Here is a 19,836-nt window from a genome sequence, read left to right on the forward strand (position 1 = left end):
GTGTCTGTGATTTTAAAGTTTTGAAGATAAATAAGCGGCCATCTACCTCAGAAGCACAAAGTCCAAATGGAAGAAGCACACCAGCCCACGTGACCACGAGGTGTTGAATGGCTTGGGTGTCAAGTATCAAGGAATAAAAATTCTTATCATTGTAAATAAGGGTGAGTGCAGAGTTGGAGACCCAAAGCCCATCTGTAGGGAACTGGACAACCCCTTACTGAATGGTCACGGGAAGAGATGAGTCAGTCAGGTTGCAGGGTAGAAATGATGAAACATACAACTTTACACAAAGGAAAATACAAAGATAGTCCACAAAATAAGTGATATGAAAGTGGCAAGTGTATGCCCTGTTGATAGTGGAAAATGTGTGAGTCCAGGGGCTGAGTGTGTGGGGTGATCAGGCAGTCCCACTGGGTTCCTGTTGGCACCAGAGTCATTGTATGTTATTTACTGCACAGTGTGGTGTCTATTAACAACTTTCCATCTTCTGCTGTCTGAAAATTAATGACTTTCTAAATTGCTAGTATTGTGATGAAGGTGAAACAAATTTATTTGTTTTTAACTTGACATTTAATTTCAGAAGTGTGACTATTTCTCAGAAAGTGTACTTTTGCATAAATGCTATTTGTTTCTGAAAGTTAGTGCAAATTTATATCACAAGTAGAGAATGTTTAAGAATAAAAATATATTTTATTCAAGGGAACAACAAGTGATCCAGATCGATGGTGAAGGGAGTGTAGGAGGCTTGGTAGGGTTTGATCACAGGTAACGTAATTCCGAGAGGAATTACTGAAACCCAAATGAAAGCTGAGTATTACAGTGGGACAAGAGGAAAGTAAAAGGAAATAGAGGCCGTAAATAGGAGGCAAAACACATATATAGGGGTCTAAATAAAGGCATGTACATATGTACATGTATTTTTATATGACGATGGGGAAATAGATCTATGTGTATATATTTGTAGGTTTGTTACTAAGGTAGCAGATCAACATTAGGCCTCCACTCAAATACTTCCTAAATGAAAGAATACTTTGTTCTGTTAAACTGACATTGCATGATGCTCAACTTCCTGAAACTGTTGCTGAAGACAACGCAGATGCATAAGCAAATGTGGAGGAAAAAGCTGATGGCTATCTAAAGACAAAGTTTTTAGGCTCTTAAAGACTTGAAGGTAAACAAGCGGCCATCTAGCTCAGAAGCAACAACGCCCACGTGAAAGTAACACGTTAGCTTGTGTGATCACGAGGTGCCAAAGGGATAAGTTATCAGGCGTCAAAGAACCAAAAATACCCTTTTTATTGTATGCTCACCTTCCTGATATGATCGCTGAAGGCAAATGGGTGTGTAAGAAAATGTGGTGCAGAAAGCTGATGGTGCTTGGCTAACAAAAGATATAGCGTTTGGGGTCTTAAGGCATGAAGGTAAACTAGCAGCCATTTAGCTCAGAAGCAACAAAGCCCAAAATGAAGAAACACACCAACCTGTGTGATCGAAGGGATCATGCATCAGACATCAAAGAACAAAATATCATAGTATTGTGTGCTCACCTTCCTGACATGATCACTGAAGACCAATGGGTGCAAAAGCAAAATTGGTGAAGAAAGCTGATGGTGCCTGGCTAACAAAAGATATAGCATTTGGGGTCTTAAAAGTTTGGAGGTAAACAAGAGACCATCTAGCTCAGAAGCAACAAAGCCCACATGGAAGACACACCCCAGCCTGTGGGATGAGGATGTGTCAAACGTATAAGGTACCAGGCATAAAAGAACACAAAATCAATTCATTGTGAATGGGGGGGAATGCAGATTAGGGCCCCAAGAACCATCTCTAGGCAACTGGACATTCCCTTACAGAAGGGTCCCAAAGGCGAGACGAGCCTGTCAGGGTACGGTGTAGCAATGATGAAACATACAACTTTCTATTGGTTCCTAAATGCTTCCTCACCCTCCCCTGCTCCTCTCCGACTATCATGATCCCAAATATACCTCACAAATCTGGCTAGACCAGAGGATGTACACTGATACAGATAGGAACTAGAAACACAGGGAATGAAGGACAGATGATCACTTCAGGACCATTGCTGAGAGTGGCAATACCGTGAGGGTGGAAGGAGGGTGGGGTGGAAAGGGGGAATCGATTACAAGGACCTACATATAACCTCATCCCTGGGATGGACAACCAAAAAGTGTGTGAAGGGAGACATTGGACAGTGTAAGATAGGACAAAATAAAAAAATTATTAATTATCAAGGGTTTATGAGGGATGGTAGAACAGGGAGGGAGGGGAAAAATGATGAGCTGATACCAAGAGCTCCAGGAGAAAGAAAATGTTTTGAGAATGATCATGGTAACAAATGTACAAATGTGCTCAACACAATGAATGAATGTATGGATTGTGAGAAGAGCTCCCTGTGCCTCCAATAAAATGATGAAAATGTGTGTGTGTGTGTGTGTGTGTGTGTGTGTAGACTAAAAGTTTAAATTCTACTCTGTATTTTGAGCTGACTTTTTAAAGTCAGCATACTTCATGAAGACTCTAAGCACCCTCCTTCCTCCCAGCTCCTCTAACAACAAGCTGCCAGGAAGAGCATTCACTCTCTCTCCCAATAGCTAAAGTCAAAGCAAAACACATTCCAAAAATATTACATGACTGAGTCTTTTATATTGGCCTTGATATTGCCTTGGCCACTTCAGCCAATATATTAAAGATCAAGGGATTGGAATTTTCTTTTAATTTCCAGGATCCTTCTGCATTTAAACTCTGAAAATGTTCTTTGTGAATCATTACAATTATTATTGGCCATTCCTGCATTGTTTTTTTTCCCCTTCAGTAAACTCTTTAACTTTCACTGAAGCTCTCATTTGGTCTTTGGAAGGAGGACCAGAAAAGGAAATCATATGTACATTTCTTGACCATTGATGTCAACCAATTACTTCTAAATTCCTTTAAAAAAAAAAGACAGAAAGGAAACAAACAGTATATGACAGTAAATTTACCATTTCTGGGGAAAAAGTTATCTTTGATAACTAATCTTCTGTGGCAAGATTATATTTGTTGTGAACATAACATAGTAGCTAAGGAGAATCAGAATACACTATAAGAACCATTATGAGCATTGGACATTCTGTTTGAGATTATTGCCCAACCTGCTTAATGTTGTGTCACAATGTAAATTCCACAGCCTATCCAAGAAAATTCCCCTTAGATATGAGATGTTTCCACAGATATTGTAGTGCCTCTTTTATTGCTCATAATTATTCCACATTTTCCTGCCTGATAACCTGTATCTGTTAAGTGAATTTATCCCAGAAAAAATTTTCTAGTACACCAAATGAGTATCAGTTTTGACTAAATCTGGCGAGGCAAACATGTCCACAAAAGACATCCCAACCTTCAGGTCACAAGTCACATGGAACAGAAGGACTTTGTTCAAGGAACCAAAAGCCACCATAGATACATCACCAGACTAAATAGAGATGTGGAATCAAGAAGTACAGGGAGCCATAATTTATTAAGAATTATAGCCCTGTCCTAATCCAGATTCATGCTAATCCCTGTGAAATGTTTCATATCCATATCCTGCACATGTACTTATTGCTATACTTTTCTAAAACTGTAAACTTGGCTCATCACTATTTTTCAGGAGCTTCCCTTGGGGAATCTTCTGGTGCAGTTCTTGCTGATCCAAGGAAAGCAGACCCCCTTCACTTTCATGCAGCCCCTGTCTTTTTCTCAGCAAGAGCCCTTTTGGCAACATGTTATATCTTTCCTTGTGCTTAGTGTGTTTTATTGTTTGTTTTTAAATCACTTTATTAAGGGCTAATACAACTCTTTTTTCCCCATCTTTTTAAAATCATTTTTTAACATTTTATTAGGGACTCATAGAACTCTTATCACAATCAATACATATTTATACATCAATTGTATGAAGCACATCTGTACATGCTTTTCCCTAATCATTTTCAAGGCATTTGCTCTCCACTTAAGCCCTTTGCATCAAGTCCTCTTTTTTCCCCTCCCTCACTGCTCCCCCCTCCTTCATGAGCCCTTGATAATTTATATATTATTATTTTGTCATATCTTACACTGTCTGATGTCTCCCTTCCTACTTTCCAACCCACTTTTTAGCTGCTCATACAACTTTTATCAAAATCCATACATACATCAATTGTTTAAAGCACATTTGTACATTCATTGTCCTCAAAATTCTCAAAACATTTGCTCTCCACTTAAACCCCTGGCATCAGCTCATTTTCCCCTCCCTCACCGCTCCCCACTCCCACATAAACCCTTGATAATTCATAAATTATTATTTTGTCATATCTTACACTGTCTGATGTCTCTCTTCACCCAATTTTCTGTTGTCCATCTCCCAAGGAGGAGGTTGTATGTAGATCCTTGTAATCGGTTCCTCCTTTCCACCCCACCCTGTCTCCACCATCCTGATATCGTCACTCTCACCACTGGTCCTAAAGGGATCATTTGCCTTGGATTCCCTGTGTTTCAGTTCCTCTCTGTACCAGTGTATATCCTCTGTTCTAGCCAGATTTGTAAGGTAAAATTGGGATCATGATGGTGGTCAGAAGAAGCATTTAGGAACTAGAGGAAAGTTTTATGTTTTATCTTTGCTACACTGCACCCTGACTGGCTTGTCTCCTCCCCGTGACCCTTCTATAAGGGGATGTCCAATTACCTACAGAAGGGCTTTGGGTCTCCACTCTGCATTTCCCCTCATTCTCAATGATATGATTTTGTTCTTATGATGCCTGATAACTGATCCCTTCTATACCTTATGATAGCACAGGCTGGTGCACTTCTTCCATGTGTGCTTTGTTGCTTCTGAGCTAGATGGTCGCTTGTTTACCTTTAAGCCTTTACGAACCCAGACGCTATATCTTTTGATAACCGGGCACCATCAGCTTTCTTCGCCACATTTCCTTATGCACCTATTTGTCTTCAGTGATCCTATCAGGTAGGTGAGCACACATTGTATGATTTTTATATTCTTTGAAGCCTGATAACTGATCCCTTCAACACCTCATGATTGCACAGGCTTATGTGCTTCTTTCATGTGGGCTTTGTTGCTTCTGAGCCAGATGGCCACTTGTCTACCTTCAAGCCTTTAAGACCCCTGACGCTGGATCTTTTGATAGCCGGGCAACATCAGCTTTCTTCACCAATTTTGCTTATTCACCCGCTTTGTCTTCAGTGATTGTGTCAGGAATCAGTGATTGTGTCGGGAAGGTGAGCATCATAGAATGCCAGTGTAATAGAACAAAGTATTGTTGTATTGAGGGAGTACTTGAGTGGAGACCCAATTTCCACTTGCTACCTTAATACTAAACCTATAATATATGCACATAGATCCATTTCCCCATCCTTATATATAAATATATTTACATGCCTTTATTTAGACCTCTATAAATGTCCTTTGCCTCCTAGCTCTTTCCTGTACTTCCTTTGACTTTATTCTTATCCCAGTATCATGCTCATTCTTCCTTTAGGTTTCAGTAATTCCTCTTGGTTACATTACACTTTATCGTGCACCCCAGGCGTCTGTACACCCTCCTCACCACTGATTTGGATCACTTGTTGTTCCCTTGTCCCTGGGTTTGTTAAGACCCCTACATTTCCCCTCGCCTCCCCCTCTCCCATGTTCCCCTGGAACTGTCGGTCCCATTGTTTTCTGCTCCAGATTGTTCACCCAGCCTATCTCATTTAGACAGACCTGCGGAAATAATAACATGCACAAAAACAAGACAGAGCAAAACCAAGCAACAAAAAAATAAAACAACAACGACACCACCAAGAAGCCAAGGACAAAAAACAAAACACAACTACAAGAAAGAAAAGCTTGTAGGAAGTTCAAGAACTGTTTTATGGCCTTTAGGAGTGTATTCTGGTTGAGTCTGATGGGGCACCAAGCCCTAATTTTGGTATTCCCTGGGGGCTTTGTTGCTCTGTTCCCCTTACTGTTCTGTTGCATGCCCTTAGCGTTTTGCCTCAGTGTGGTAGGATCAGATCGGGTGGAATTTCCACACTGTGTCTCCAGTGTTGTCCCCTGTAGGGCTCTGGGTCAGTGAGGGATGTCGTGTATCATAGGGGCGCAGGCCATAAGGTCTTTGGTGAGGTTTAGCTGCTCTGAGCGGGAATTGGCATCCATCTTAAAGGGGCATTTTGAACCTATTTCTGAGGTGTGGTCTTGCAAGCATGCCCTCAGGGGCAATCATGGACCCAGGAAAAATGGCTGACCCCTTCTAGGAAATAGCTTCTCTATCTCTCTCTCTCACTCTCTGTCTCCCTCTGTCTCTGTCTGTCTCTCTCTATCATATATATATATATATATATATATATATATATATATATATATATATATATATATATATATATATATAATAGGTTACCACCTGTAGCCATAATTTCCTGTTTTAGTGTCATTTGCTTGTATACTTAGGCATTTATATCTTATGGACGAGGGGGATTATATTCTGGTAAAATCCTTATGAATCCTTATGGTTCCCATGTTCCTCTTGGTCTCTATGAGGTTTCACCAGTAACTTGTATAATAGGAAATCATATATGTTTCCAAATATTATAATTGCCCACTACTTTCCTCAGGACAGTGTATCTGCCCCTCAGTTATCATTCTAATAGGTGGATACACAAGAGGGCACATTACTCTGCTGATGAAAACCAACCTAGGACAACCCTCCACTCTAGGAGAGAGGTCACAGGCATGGGCTGCCCAGGTCCCTTCATTCACCAAACAGCTATGATTATACTCAACTAACAGTGGAGTTTGCTGGCCTGAGATTCCCTTGTTTCAATCACAGTAATGAAAACAATATGATAAACAATGGATATGAGGCTGGGTTCCTGGGCAGGATGTCTTTACGTTTGCAGATGTCTAGGGCAAAGTGCAGCTGGTAGAGTCTGAGTGAGACATGAGGCAGGCAAGGGCCTCTCTCAGACTCTGTTGACCTGTCTCCGCATTCACCACCAACAATTTTGACATGAGCGTCATTGGCCAGTGCCAGGGGAGGGCTTGCAGTGTCTCTCAGTTACTGGTACTAAATCCTATATACACTTGATGCATGGTTGAATTGCAGTCACCAGAGACAATGACAAGAACATCCTCCATATTCAAATGGTCAGGCTGAAAGTGAAGCATACACACTTGGATCAGAGTAACAAAGCAGCAGGAAAGGGCATCATTAAGCATCTGTATGCAAACCTCCCTACAGGGAGAGACTGGACTTCAGTGAGTGCTCAGGACCCTCAGCCCCAGGACTCAGTTAAAGAAGACAGAGCAGAGAGGAGTTAAAAGCTGGCTTTCTGCAGTGTCCGGGGCTTCCTCTCTATCTTACCATTTATCTTGACGACTTCTCTGGAAGTGTGGGTTTGTATCAGACATTGAATTTGAAACATTTCATTGTAATATGAGGAAATGTCCTTTAACTTCCAAAGAGCAGAAAGCCACACATGAAGGCACATCATGCAGAGGGGAAAAGGCAAACCTGAAGGATTTGTCAGCCCTGATGCAAACCCCTCCCCAGTAACTGGTATTTGGGAGGAGAGGATATAGGATGGTTAAAATTTCTCTAAAATTTACTCAGTCTAGGATAGACCAGCAAAAGCATAATGGGATCCTCAAGCCACATTTGCTCATCACAGCTGTTATATAGGTCTAAAAACTAACCTTCCTAAGTCCTGCTGCCATCCTCAGCCGGTGACTGACAGTCAGGACAGAAGAGGGGATGGGCTTCAGAGGACATATTTGTGTCTCCTGGAGTAGTGTGCTCCCGTTTTTGAAGCAAGGATAGATGCTTTTTCTTGAGTAAAACTCTTCTGTACGGTTTCCCTTGTGGTGTTGATTGAATAGCCCGCCAAGGTACTTATAATAGGTCAGGTTTTATATAGGATATTAATTTAAATAACTTTATTTTCTAATTTTATTTAAATAGAAATGAAAATCAATAAAGTTCAATGCAACTTTCACTTTATCTAATGAATTTCAGGAGACACTCAGGCACCATGTTGTGAGGAAGTTCCATCCAAAGGAGAGATCCAGGTTCTAGAATAAGGTCCTGGCCCTCAGTCCTGTATGCATTCCTAGTTTAAGCCAGGGAAGCTTGTCAGACTTAAGACAAAGCCATCTTGGAAGAAGAGACTTCATCCTTCTGGTGAGATTTTCAGTCGGACACTAGATAAGACCTGGAATGGGACCTTCTTCTCCATGCCATCTTTTAGTCATAGAGTCAGAAATTAAAAAGAAAGCAAACAATAATAAACTAGATATAATTTTAACCCACAATGTTTTATTCTTGTTTACCAATTAACAGAACACAACTTGAGAAAAATGGATTGGATTTTCCCTGGAGTCATATTTTCTATCATTTCCACATATCGGAATATTGAGGTACTTAGTTCACCTTGACTAAATGACTGACAAATCTCATCCCGTGGTTGGGACACTGGAAAACAATTTCTGTTCATCTGAGTTTAGAGCTCCAAATATTGGTCCTTCATAGTTCAGTGAGTATTCATGAGCTCATTCAGGATAAGTTTAGTAGATCTCATGGGGAAGTTATGTACAGAGGGATAATGTCAATAGATGGGACAGAATAAGTCCCAGACCAACCACAGTCATGAAGTGACCATGGCAGTCACATTCAGACAGGAAGGTGACTTGGACTCATGTGCAGCTACGTCACAGTGTGGAATTTACACTGTTCAGCTAACAAGCAGCAACAGAGGCTGTGAGTATAGAGTTGGCTGAAATGACAACGATTAGGTGATAACGGAACTAACTCAATGATCTCTAAGTGATCATGTCAGTGTCCTGTGCTTGTATACTTGGATATTGGTGAAATCTATGATTCTTTGTTGCAAAGCGGTGACTGATTCCCCTCTGAAAATTCTGGGCCAGAAAATTCCCCTCTGAAAATTCTGGGCTGTAACATTATTCTTGAATTTTCATGGTGCTTAAATATATATACCTATGTATAAATTTAAAATATTATAACCGATTTGAAGAAAATTAGTGTGGTCAATCCTAATCTAGGGGGAAATAGACTTTTCTTTGAGGGAGAGAAATGAGGAAGGAGTCTGAATGGGAATTGGGTGTTTTAACTGCGTGTTTACAGAGAGTGCTATTGCTTCCCAAGTCAATTATATAACAGTTTACAAAATGAGTGAATCTTAGAATCTAGAGAATCAATTCAAGGTTTATATCCCAGAGCAGTTATCAGAGGTCTGTGCCCAGGGTGCAAGTGAAGAGGCTGAATTGGGTTGGCAATGCTCACATTTTAGATGAACCAGATTCCCCTTTGAAAGGGGCATTGAAAACAGTGTCTATGGGGTCCAATAAATTTTAAGGACTGGTTGCCTAGATGGATCTTATTTTAACCCAGAGTTAAAATAAAGCCCAGACTTTGAAGTCACAGAGTTGAAAGTTTTCTTTCATAGAGCCCAAAGTCTCAAGTTGGAAACATCCTCCCTGACTCTATGGATCCTTGAATCTCCTTATTTATATCAAGACTGACCTCTGCTATCAGGAGCTGGGATGTGCTGTCTGTGTTATTTGTAGGAGTGCTGGAGTTGGTGATGACAATGGCCCAAAGAAAACCACTGAAGACGTTGGGGAGGTTGATAAGAAACTGCCAGGGTGTAAAGAAGAAAAGGCATTTGCAGAGCGTGGAGTGATGAAGATACTCTGGTGTCCACCTGATACTTCCAACCCACTATATCCTGTCCTCTCTCTGGGGCACAGAACCTATAGGAGCCCAAGGCAGGGCAGGGGCTATGAGGGGCTGGAAGGAGAGACAGTGAGCTCAGAAAACCTGGGCTTTCCTTTGACCTTTCCCCACATACGTCCTAAGGAGAATGATCTCTCATTATAGACTAACATGCATAAGATTCAAACAAAGAGTTACCCTTCATTTGGGTCCAAGGAAAAGGGGAGTCTGTTCACTATCGTTCTCTGTTTATAAGGTCAGGGCTCCCTGACATGCAAATCGTTCACTAAGCATTAGGTTAAAATTCCACCCTTGAGCACTGAAGACTATCCGTTCTCTTCTGACAGGACTGTGGGTCTCTTGGGAAAGCACCGCTGCAGTCTAAAGATGCCATTGCTATGGGTTCTCCTGTGCCTGGTGACAGTTCCCCAAGGCGAGGGTCTGAGACATCAATGGGGAATCTATAGGGATGATTGTGACTGCGAGTGACTGAAAGAGAACAATTATCTTCATTTACAGGCCTCCTCTCCCAAGTGCAGCTTCAGGACTCAGGCCAAGGACTGGTGAAACCCTCCCAGAAGCTGTCCCCCACGTGTACTGTCTCTGGTTTCTCCATCACAAGCAGTGATTACAGCTGGAACTCGATCCGCCAGAACCTTGGGGAAGGGCTGCAGTGGATGGAAGAGATATATTACAATGGTGGTACATATTATAACCCGTCCTTCCCAAGCCGACTCTCCATCACCAGAGACACATCGAAGAACCAGTTCTCCCTGCAGCTGAGCTCCCTGACTACTGAGGACATGGCCTTGTATTACTGTGCAAGGGGCACAGTGAGGTGAAGCCAGTATGAGCCCCAAACACAAACCTCCCCTGCAGGGAAGACATTGAGCAGCAGGGGGCGCGCAGGACCCACTGAGCACAGACACACAGCCCTAGACAGGCACAGACGGATGACAGGGATTTCCTGTTGGAACTAAGGCTTCCTTTCATGTGTCTCTGACGCCCCAAGGACAGGTTATAATAATAATAATAATAATAATCTTCTTCTTCTTCTTCTTCTTCTTCCTCTTCCTCCTCCTCCTCCTCCTCCTTCTCCTCCTTCTCCTCCTCTAAATTTTCTCCTCGCTGCAGACTTTGAAGGAGGGACTAACATTCTCTGCTTGCAAAACAAATTAATTTGATTCTGAGCCTTCATGATCATCCTATCTGACCTGTTTCCTTCTTGAGAAACAGAGTATCACAGCATTTTCATCCTGTTACTCAAAATCTGATGACAATGAAATACAGGCAGGTACAGATTCATGCGTGTAATGCATGGTTTTAACAGTCCTGAGCTCATTGCTCTACTGCAGCCCAGGGTCAGGTGTCTCACAAGGTGTCTCTCTGCATCGCTCCCTCTGCACTGTGGGTCGTGATTGACTATTCTTCTCTGAGAAAATAATTTCGGTGACTCTGGGGCCTAAACTTGTGATATTTCCTTAGTGATGCAGCAAGCATCACCATTGGCTCCCTTGATGCAGAAACAAGGGTTCTAGGCACAGAAGGGTCCCTGACACTGGGAACAGGTGAATTGAATGACCTGCCTGGTCGGTGGAGTCATTCGTCAGGTCATTCACCGGAGTCACGATGAAGGGAACTCACAGTTGAAGGACAGCTTTGATTCCAAAAAACAGCAATTGTGTCCCAAGTGGATGAAATCACAGACTAATAGCTCAGAATGCTCTTTAGAATTGAGAACAGGGAAGATTTCACACACATTTTGCACATGTGTTCAGGAGGACCACTCTGTGTAGAGTGTCAGCAAGATGGAGAAATACCCTGAATTAGATGCGCACCCAGAGTGGCTGCAAAAAGGGTCTCAAAGTTAGGATCAAGAGGGGATGGTTCAAACATACAAGTTTATGTATTTGTTCTATAGTATACACAGCCATTATCCGCAAAACTGACTCAAAAGCACTTAACAACTTGTCTGATGAAGTGAGGTGCAGAAAATTTGAGTTTAATTTTGGTCAGCCAGTTGTAATTACCAAAAAGATATATATTATTCTAGTTTTAAAAATTCAGAAACTGTTAAAATTATAACATTTAAAATTAAATAAATATATCATTCCTAATTAATTTACAATTACATGGCTATTAAACAATCCGGGGAAAGAGTAATAAATAAATAATAAATGATATATACAAATAAAGATCATGTAAATATCCACTTTCCCAGATAGTGTAGTGGATTTTACATTTGGTATGCTAATGGCTAGGTTGGCAGTTGAAAACCACTAGCCAGCCCAAAGGAGAAAGTTGAGACTCTAAAACAATTTACAAGTACTGGAAATCATACAATCCAAATCCATGGAGGGGAAAGTATGAGAGCTTGAATTGTGACATTCTGGTGTGCAGAAGACTGTGGCGACAGTGGAAGCTCAAAATCCACTTACAGGAGCTACACAGGGAATAAGCTTCTTGTGATTTCCCTCTAATCATACTTGAAAAATGGGAATAACCTGGTGATCAGAGTATTGTCTATAGAAGATTAAAATGATAAATCTGACTTGAATGGTTAAAAACGTATCATTTGATATCGTTTTTTGATATAATCTGTGCTTGTCTGGTTTTTAATATTTCTCTGTGTTTTTTCCATATAGAAGTTATTGTTTTATTTTGTCATTGTTGGTAGCCTTTTTGACTCCTTGTTATGTCTCTATGTTTTTCAATTTATGAAAGCATAATGGGTGAAACTACAGAGCCAATAACTAGAATAAGGGTTCCTGGGTCTATGGCATGGTAGGTGGGGAATAAAGGGGAATTGATATAAAGGAGTTCAGGAAGGCAGGAAATACTTTGAAATTGATTGTGATAGTGATTGTTCAACACTGCTTGATATGATTGAACTATAGAGTGGTATGATGAATGGATTAGGTCCTAATAAAATCTTTTAAAAATGTTAAGAGATCTTAATTCTTGAATAAATGTTTTAAAATATTTTTATTCCAATACTTTAAAATAATTTTTATAACATTATGTTGTACATGAAAAAAGAAATCTAACATTGATATATTATATTACATATTTCATAATAAAATTTTCAATTGAAAAAAGATTTACAGGGTCTTAATCTCTTAGGAGCAGTTATACTATGTCCTAGAGGGTTACTATGGCTAAGAATTCATTTGGTTTTTGTTGGTTATGAATATCGAATTTCTTAATTTGTAACCTATTTTTGGTAGTTATCTCCATTAGTTTGTTTTCTATGTAATCTGTGTTTTGTTTGATCATTTTTAATAACCTTATCAGGAACTGCTATATTTTGCCATTATCCTGGCAGCCATCGAATTTCCGATTTGTTTTTATTTTAATTATGTTATATTTTTCTGTGACATCATTTATTATATTATTTATAATATCTTTATTAACTTATTAAGGGTTTTCATTTCAGTTCAGTTCATATATGTATTTTATGGTTTGTGTTTCAATTTAAAAGGTAGATTTATAAGAATAAACTTATTATTCCTTCCAGTTGTATTTTCCCTTCTTTTGTAGTGTAAGGTCGTCCCAACAGCAAATTTCTGTTAAACCAATGTCTGAGATCACCAGCAAAAGCAAAGCTTACACACAGACATTGGATGCAGCAGCAGTTTGCTCACACAAGGAAGAACAGAGCCGGCTCATCATCAGGAGTGGGCACCGTCCCCACAACCAGCGGTTTCACTCTGGGACCTGGGCAGGGATGGTGGTTTGCACACATCAATTCTTTGTGCTGTAGTTGAGGAACTGTACTCTCTTCATCAGAGCAGGTCTTCTCTCAGCACCCATTAAGGGCAACCAGCGATATCTTGCAGTTCTTCTCTGGCACCTTGCAGGGAAGAGTTGGAAGCAACATGTGAGGAAGATCATGGCTGGTCGTCTATCGGCATCTAGCAAGGCAGATCAGAGCAGGTCTTCTGTCAGCATCGTGCAAGGCTGATGGAAGCATCTTGAAAGGAAGATCAGGGCAGGTCTTCTCGCTGCACCTGTTAATGGCAACAAGGGATATCTTGCAAGGCACACAAGAGCAGTTCTTCTCTGGTAACTTGCAGGGAAGAGCCGGAGCAACTTGCGAGCAATATCATGACTGGTCATCTATTGGTATCTTGCAAGGCAGATCAGGGAAGATCATAGTAGGCCTTCTTTGAGCACCGTTAAGATATATGAAAGACATCTTGAAAGACAGCTTAGAGCAGGTTCTCCCGGCATCTTGCAAGGAAGATTAGCGGCCTGTTACTAGGATCACCATAGTAGGTCTTCTCTCACCATCATGTATGGCGGAGTGAAAGCATCATTCAAGGAAGATGTGGCCAGGTCTTCTCCCAGCATCTCGAAAGAGAGTTCACAGGAAGTTCCCTGAGCATCTTGCACGGAAGATTAGCGACGTCTTATTAGGAGCACCATATTAGATCTTCTGTCACCATCTTGCATGGCAGATCGACTGGATTTTTCAAGGAAGATCTGGGCAGGTTTTCCTCCATCATCTTGATAGATAGATCAGCAATTTTGCAAGGCAGATCAGAGCAGGTCTTCTATCAGCATTTTGCAGGGAAGATCAGTGGCGTTTTCAAGGAAGGGTACATCACAGTGATCCCATCTCACAAGTAAGATCCTATCATCTCTGAGTTAGGGAGTGGTACAGGGAATAATTTTCAGAGAGGGTACTGTGCGTAATAGCTTTGCAGGTCATCTCATGCAGCAGCTGCTTCTAGGTCTATATTATTGGCATGTTGTGCCTACCACCGGATTATGCTCTGTCTTTTGCACCAACTGAGTTTCTGTGTATGCCTGCCGGTTAGGGCCCTGCATGGTCATCAGTCATCTGTCTTACTCAGGTTTACACAACACACACACACTCACACAGGAGTTAACATTTAGACTTGCACAGCAAGAAAATCACAAGTGTCTTTAAATAACATTCTTCAATGTAAAAATCTGATTATAAAATTAATAATGAAAGAAAATCCTGAAACGTGAGAAATGAAACAAGGCCCAGAATTATTACAGCCTAGGAGGAGGTGAATTTGTTAGCCATTGAGTAGCCTGAGGTGGTTGACAGCCAGTGCAGCTCTTATGAGCAGCTCCAATTTGAGAAACATTTGTAAATTGGCACATCAGAAGGTTCCACAGTGTTTGCCTGACCTAGGCCACTGGTTGACTCACTTCCAAGGTGTTTGGTAAATCCTACGCTACACAGAGACTCTTGTATGATGTGCTAGCACACGCACACACTCACACACACACAGACTCACAGCAGTCATCATTTGCGCACACCCAACAAGAACATCTGTCAGTATCTTTAAAATACATTATTCTGTATATAAACCCAATGTTAAAATTTAACAGTTACAAAAATCAGATAACGGATTTCAGCAATGAAAGATGGACTCATACTATCCCGCAATAAGATGAGTTGAAGTTTTTAACCAGAGAGGAGCCAAGTCTGGTCGACCGCATGCCGACCTCCTTATGAGCAGGGTGAGTTTGACAAACATGCGTATATAAGCACATGAGAAGTCACCCCAGTGTTTGCCTGGCCTAGACCACTGGTGACAGACTGTCGGGGTGTTTGGTAAAACCCATGCTACGCAAGCAGCCGTATATGATGTGCAAGCACACACACACACACACACACACACACATTCAGGGCCACCCAAACATGTCTCTCTAAGGGTGTAGCATTCTGCGTATGCCAGGGTCTTGATGTACAATTATCAAATATAGATAAAAGTCCCATTTTTCCTACAAATCTTTTGAAGCAAACACAAGATGAGAAAAAAGTGTTGTGAACCCTATGCCTACCTATCCAAATTTTTCCAGAGAGGAGGAGGAAGAATTATTTCACCCACATATGCGACTCCTGATGGCTGAACTGTGTTCAGACCTTTTGAAGGCAGAGAGGGATGTGCATATATGGACGTCTCCGTCAGGTTTCCCTCAGCATCTTACAAGGATGATCAGTAGTCACATCCAAGGGAGATCAGACCAGATCTGCTATCTTGCCAAGCAGATCAGTGATGTCTTGCAAGGTTGATTGGCACAGGTCTTCTATCAGCATCTTCTATGGAGACTCTGCAATATCTTGTTAGGTAGATTAGACCAGGTCTCCTCCCAGCATCTTGCAAGGAATATCTGGCACGTCTTGGCAAGAAAGAAGAGAGAAGCTCTCCTATCAGCATCTTCCAAGGAAGATCAGCAGCATTTTGCAAGGAAGACCAGAGCAGGTCTTCTATATGGCAAACATGATGATCCACATGTGCAAGGAAGATCCGAGCACGTCTTCCATCACCATCTTGCAAGGCAGATCACGTCGTCCATCACCATCTTGCAAGGCAGACCTGTTGCAAGAAGATCGCAACAGGTCCTATCTCGGCACGATTTAAGGAAGACGGGGGATATTTTGCGTGGAATATCACACCACGTCATCTATCAGCGTGTTCCAAGGAAGATCGGCGACATCTTGCAGGGCAGGTCAGAACAGGTCTTCTGTCAGCGTCTTGCAAGGCAGATCAAAAAAAATCTTGCCAGAAAGATCAGAGCGGGTCTTCCCTCAGCACCTCGAAAGGAAGGCCAGGGGTTACTTGCAAGGAAGATCAGAGCAGTTCTTGTATCAGCATCTTGCAAGGAAGATCAGCAATATCTTGCATGGCAGATCAGAAGGCCAGGCACATCTTGCAAGGAAGATCAGAAAGATGTTGCATGACAGATCAGAAGCCCAGGCATATCTTGCAAGGAAGATCAGAGCAAGTGTTGTATCCGCCTCTTGGTAAGAAGATTGGTAAAATCTGGCATGGCAGATCAGAGCAGGTCTTCTGTCAGCATCTTGCAAGACAGGTCAACAAAATCTTGCCAGAAAGATCAGAGCGGGTTTTCCCTCAGCATCTCTAAAGGAAGTCCAGGGATAACTTGCATGGAAGATCAGAGAAGGTCTTGTCTCAGCACCTGTTAAGGGCGGCCAGAGATATCTTGCCAGGCAGTTCACAGCAGTTTTTCATGGGCAACCTGCAGGGAAGAGCTGCAGCAACTTGGGAGGAATGTCATGTCTGGTCTTCTATCAGCATCTTGCAGGGCAGATCAGGGAAGATCAGAGTAGGCCTTCTACAAGCACCCTTAAGAAATATGAAGGTCATCTTGAAAGACAATTCAGAGCAGCTTCTTCCGGCATCTTGCAAGGGAGATCATGGCAAGTCTTCTATCAGTATCTTGCAAGGCAGATCAGGGAAGATCAGAGTAGGACTTCTTTCAGCACCATTAAGAAATATGAAAGACATCTCGAAAGAGAGTTCAGAGGAAGTTCTCCCAGCATCTTGCAAGGAAGATTAGCGACCTCTTACTAGGAACACCATATTAGGTCTTTTGTCACTATCCTGCATGGCAGATCGACGGCATCTTTCAAGGAAGATCTGGGCAGGTCTTCTCCCAGCATCTTGTTAGATAGATCAGCAGTTTTGCAAGGCAGATCAGAGCAGGTCTTCTATCAGCATTTTGCAGGGAAGATCAGTGGCGTTTTCAAGGAAGGGCACATCAGATTGATCCCATCTCACAAGGAAGATCCTATCATCTGTGGGTTAGGGAGTGGTGCTGCAAACATTTTCCAGAAAGGGTACTGTGTGAAGTAGCTTTGCAGGTCATCTCATGCAGCAGCTGGTTCTAGGACTGTATTATCAGCACGTTGTGCCTACCATCAGATTTGGCTTTGTTTTTTGTTGTGTTTTTTTTTTAACCACCTGTATTTCTATGTCTGCCTGTCGGTACGGCCCTGCCTGGTCGTCAGTCATCTGTCTCACTCAGGATTACAGCATACAATCACACACACACACACACACACACACACACACACACACACCAGTTAACATTTGGAATTTCACGGCAAGATAATCGGCCAATTTCTTTAAATAACATTCTTCAACATAAAAATCTGATTTTATAATTAATAATTAAAGAAAATCCTGAGACATGTGAGATATGAAACCGACCCAGAATTATTGCACAGCAGGAGGAGGTGAATTTGTTAGCCATTGAGTAGCCTGAGTTGTTTGACAGCCTGCACTGCTCCTAGGAGCAGCACCAATTTGATAAAGACATGTAAATTGGCATACACAGAAGGTACCACAGTGTTTGCCTGACCTAGACTGACTTCCAAGGTGTTTGGTAAATCCTACGCTACACAAAGACTCTTTTGTGATGTGCAATCCCACGCACACACTCACACAAACACACACATACACACACACAGGAGTCAACATTGTGTACATCCAACAGGAACATCCAGCAGGATCTTTAAAAAAACATTATTCTGCATATAAACCCGATGTTAAAATTAATAATTAAAAAATCATGAAACTTTTGAACAATGAAAGAGCACCCATAATATTCCGCAGTAAGAAGAGGTGAACTTTTTCACCAGAGAGGAGCCAGAGCAGGTCGACAGCATGCAGAACTCCTTATGAGCAGGGTGAGTTTGACAAACATATGTAAATAAGCACATGAGAATGTACCACATTGGTTGCATGACCTACACCACTGGTTGACAGACTCTTGAGGTGTTTGCTAAAACCCATGCTACGCAAACAACCCTGTATGATGTGCAAGCACACACACACATTAAGGGCCCCCCCCACACATGTCTCTCTAAGGGCGTAGCATTCTGCTTATGCCAGGGTCTTGTTGTGCAATATTGAAATATTGATAAAAGTCCTATTTTTCCCACAAACCATTTGAAGCAAACCTAAAAGAGTAAAAGGAGAAGTGAACCCTATCCATACATACCCAAAATTTTCCAGAGAGTAGGAGCGATAATTTTTCACCCACCTGTAGGCCCTCTGAAGCCTGAACTGGGCTCAGACACGTTGAAGAAGGAGATGCATGCACACTTGGGAACATCTCCCTCAGGTTGCCCTCAGCATCTTACAAGGATGATCAGTAGCCACATCCAAGGGAGATCAGAGCAGGTCTGCTATCTTGCCACGCATATCATTGATGTCTTGCAAGGTTGATTAGTGCAGGTCTTCTATCAGCATCTTCTATGGAGAAACTGCAATATCTTGGTAGGTAGATTAGACCAGGTCTCCTCCCAGCATCTTGCAAGGAATATCAGTCACATTTGGCCAGGAAGACCAGGGAAGCTCTCCTATCAGCATTTTCCAAGGAAGATCAGCAGCATTTTGCAAGCAAGGCCAGCACAGGTCTTCTATATGGCAAACATGATGATCCACATCTGCAAGGAAGATCCGAGCACGTATTCCATCACCTTCTTGCAAGGCAGATCAGAAGCGTGTTGCAAGAAGATTGGAACAAGTCTTATCTCAGCACAATTTAAGGAAGACGAGGGATATTTTGCATGGACTATCAAACCAGGTTATCTCTCAGCATCTTCCAATGAAGATCGGCGACATCTTGAAAGGCAAGTCAGAGCAGGTCTTCTGTCAGCATCTTACAAGGCAGATCAGCAAAATCTTGCCAGAAAGATCAGAGCGGGTCTTTCCTCAGCACAACTAAAGCAAGATTATGGATTCCTTGCGAGGAAGATCAGAGCAGGTCTTGTATCAGCATCTTGCAAGGAAAATCAGCAATATCTTGCATCGCAAATCAGAAGGCCAGGCACATCTTGCAAGGAAGTTCAGCAAAATGATGCATGAAAAATCAGAATCCCAGGCATATCTTGCAAGGAAGGTCCAAGCAAGTATTGCATCAGCATCTTGGTAAGAAATCTGCAAAATGTTGCATGGCAGATATTACTAGGTTTTCTATCAGCATCTAGCAAGGCAGATATGAAGCATCCTGAAAGGAAGATCAGAGCAGGTCTTCTCTCAGCACCTGTTAAGGAAGACCAGGGATATCTTCCAAGGAAGATCAGCACAAACTTGCAAGGCAGAACAGAGCAGGTTGGTTCTGGCAACTTGCAGGGAACAGCTGCAACATTTTGCACGGTAAATCATGGCAGATCTTCTATCAGCATCTTGCAAGGCAGATCAGGGAATATCAGAATGGGCCTTCTCTCATCATCATTAAGAGATATCAGCGACATCTTGAAAAAGTGATCACAGTAGGTTCTTCCAGCATTTTGCAAAGAAGA

The sequence above is a fragment of the Tenrec ecaudatus genome, unplaced genomic scaffold (assembly GCF_050624435.1).
Source record: "Tenrec ecaudatus isolate mTenEca1 unplaced genomic scaffold, mTenEca1.hap1 Scaffold_535, whole genome shotgun sequence".
NCBI lineage: Eukaryota > Metazoa > Chordata > Mammalia > Afrosoricida > Tenrecidae > Tenrec > Tenrec ecaudatus.